The sequence below is a fragment of the Charadrius vociferus genome, unplaced genomic scaffold (assembly GCF_000708025.1).
Source record: "Charadrius vociferus isolate BGI_N301 unplaced genomic scaffold, ASM70802v2 scaffold559, whole genome shotgun sequence".
Classification (NCBI taxonomy): domain Eukaryota; kingdom Metazoa; phylum Chordata; class Aves; order Charadriiformes; family Charadriidae; genus Charadrius; species Charadrius vociferus.
The window spans coordinates 502,893-506,192 of record NW_009650252.1 but is presented as its reverse complement, the minus strand read 5'-3'; positions in this window follow the sequence as shown (position 1 = coordinate 506,192).

Below are 3,300 nucleotides of genomic sequence, written 5' to 3'. Positions count from 1 at the left end.
AGAAAAAGAAAGAAAAAAAGGGGGGTGGGGGTGGAAGTGAGGTTGAAAATAGTTGTTTTTTCTTGTCCTTCTCCAAAGTTTTCCCTTTATTCCCAACACCACGTCCGCTCTGGTCAGCACAGGGGGTCGAGGAGCACCCTGGGTGCTGGGTCAAAGATGCCTGGGAGTGTTGTGCATGGCCAAAGTGCTTCATTTTGCTTTTAATTGCCTGCTTTCAGTCTCATCAACTCGCCAACACTTTCGCTTGAGCCCATCGAGTGGTCCCTGCAGCTCCGAGTGCCGGTGGTGGAGCGGGAACCCCCAAAACACCTGCTTGCTGTGGCACCCCCCAAACCGGGGCACATCTCCAAAGAGGGGCTGGGGGTGTGCCCGGTGCCCCACACGGCAGGGACATCCCGGCAGACTCTGGTCCCTGGGCACATGGCTGTTCCCACTGCCACCCTGCGGCGGGGGATATTCCCGAGCTGCCGTGGGAGATCCCAGCACGGCGGAGCGGGTGTTTTCCTAAACAGAGCTGGCTGCATTCATCACCGGGGCCGAGCGATGGGAGCTGGGGACCAGGCGCCCGCGGAGCACGTCTCTGCCCGGGCTGGCGCGGCGGCATAAACACCGCCTGTCCCTGAGCAGATGGCTCCTCTCACATCCACGCTCCAGGCAGACACCGAAGGGCTTTCCTAACAAATAAATCCGCCCCCCGCCACCGAACGCAGGCACGTTCCCAGGCCTGGAGCAGCACTTCTCACTTTCCTGGAAGAAGGGGATGCTCTCTCCAGCCGGATAGCCCGGGTTATTTTTAAATCGCTGTAGCAACCCGAGGATGGGGAGACACAGCATGTGGTGATGTGTGTGTTTGTGTCCCCATCCTGTGCTCTCGCACGTTGATCGCTGCCCTTTGGCAGGGGCTGGGGATGAACACGGGGTCGCAGCCGGGCTAGAGAACAGGGTTTGCCCTGTGAAGCCCCCCAGCACCTCCCCAGAAAATCCCCCGGGAGGCAGAGAGCCTCCCCGAGGCTTGTTTGCCCTCCCTGCCCCGGCAGGTGCTGCCGAGGGTGTCAGGAGACCAGCGGGGTCCGACCTTAGAACCTGCTTTCTTTTTTCACCATTTGGCAAAAAAAAAACCCCAAAAACAACAAAAAAAACCCCACCCAAACCAAACCCCAAACCCAGGGCAAACAATTAAAATGTTCCAGCTGTTGGCTCGGAGCAGCGATCCCAGATAAAACCCCAAGGATCTGCTGGCTAAATATAGCCTGAGCCCCATAAATTAAACAAAAGCTTTACGCTAGGCTCTCAGAAAGCTAGTTCCAGCGGCAGTTTTATCTATGTAAGGTATAACTCTGGCGGTATTTGTTATTATTAGCTGTACCTCCCCCATGTCACCGACCTCCCCAACACCATTGTTTAGGAACATGAATTTTGCAAAGCCAGACTTCTCCCTGCGGGATGCTCTTCTGCTGCAGCGGGATCACACCTTGGGCTGCTTTCCTGCTTTTTCCTAAGAATTTACAAACCCAGGGTGGTGTTTTTTTTCTTTTGGACAACTTCTGATTATTCAATACTCGCCCATCTCAGACGTCCTGTGTTTTCTAGGGCTGCCCTCCTTTAAGACCTGTCTCAGGCATCTCACAGAATTCACAGAATTCACACAGAATTCACAGAATTGTTAGGGTTGGAAGGGACCTCTGGAGATCATCTAGTCCAACCCTCCTGCCAGAGCAGGGTCACCTACAGCACGTTACACAGGACAGCGTCCAGGCGGGTTTTGAATGTCTCCAGAGTGGGAGACTCCACCACCTCTCTGGGCAGCCTGTTCCAGTGCTCCACTACCCTCAAAGTAAAGAAGTTCCTTCTCATGTTAAGATGGAACTTCCTATGTTCAAGTTTATGCCCATTACCCCTCGTCCTATCACTGGGCGCCACTGAAAAAAGACTGCTCCCATCCCCCTGGCATCCTCCCATTAAGTATTTGTATGTATGAATAAGATCCCCCCTCGATCTTCTTTTCTCTAGAAAATTGAAAATTCTCTGCTTAATTTATATTCCCATCAGCTGTCCTAGGAGCTGTGAGCCCGTAAATAAAATACTGCCCACAATGCCAAGGTGAGGGAAAGCTCGTGTGGATACTGTGCAAGCCAACGCTCATGTAGGTCCTTGTCTCGCCTTTTTTTTCTCATCAAGGTTATTAACAGTATCTTATGATATTATAGATACTATATGTATATTATATAGCAAATGGTTTATGGCTTTCTGCGAGTAGCAAACGGCTTATGGCTTTCTGCAAGTTTTCCCCCCCAGCACTTTAAAGAAGTTTCGGCATCCTGCTGCCACATGTGGCCAGCTGATCAGCAGGAGCAACACTGCTTGTGTTGCCGAGGATGAGTTCACTCCGCTTTCTCTCCGACACTTCCTTCCAATGCACTGTGCAGAGCACATCCGACGCCTGCTTTCCCACCCCGGATATTTAGGCTTTTTTTTGCTTTTTCTATGGGCTTTCGCAAAACTGTTTCACTTATCGCACCCAGAGCTGCTCCATCCCAAAGCCGAGGGTGGGCTCGGCCAGTGTGCAGCACCGCTGAAATCCCAGCCCCTTGCTCCATCCCGCTGCGGGGCTTCGATTTTGTTTCTGCGTTCTCCAGTGGATCAACAGCTGAGTGATCCAGCCTGCATCTCAGAAAGGCATGAGCAAGGGCTGGCAGCCTAGAAAATCCGAATCGCCTTTTTCAAGCGAAAGCGCCACCTCCTCGCCAAAATTTTTTCAGCCTCCCATCGCTCCCGGCTCCTGCCAGCACAACCAGCTCTGCCGAAACCACACGGCAAAGTTCCTACTTGCTGAGCGATGTGCAAGCGAGCCCCCGCGGGCGCCCACCTTTCTCCAGGACCATCGGCTTGTCTCTTGTCCCTCCATGTCATCATGGCACACCCCCCCACACCCCCAGCTTTTTTGGTTCCCTGCAATGCTTTTTAGGCAGATAGACCAGGGTGCAAGGAAGAGGAGGCCAGAGCTGCCTCCCCTGCTTCCTCCTCCTCCTTGGAGGGGCTGGAGGCAGCCCAGAGGCTCTGCGCTCACATCCCCTCCATCCCTCGGGGGCATCCCCGGGCAGGCGGGAGGAAGCGTGATGTTCCCTCTCCCGCCATCTCCTTGGGTTTGTACCTCTGTTTGTAAACACTTCTCTACCTGCCCCCTCCAAAAAAAACCACAACAAACCCAACCCAGGCTATTTTAAGTGAACACCCCCCCCCCCAAAAAAAAAAAAAGAAAAAAAAAAAAAAAAAAAAAAAAAAAAACCAACACCGAGGGCG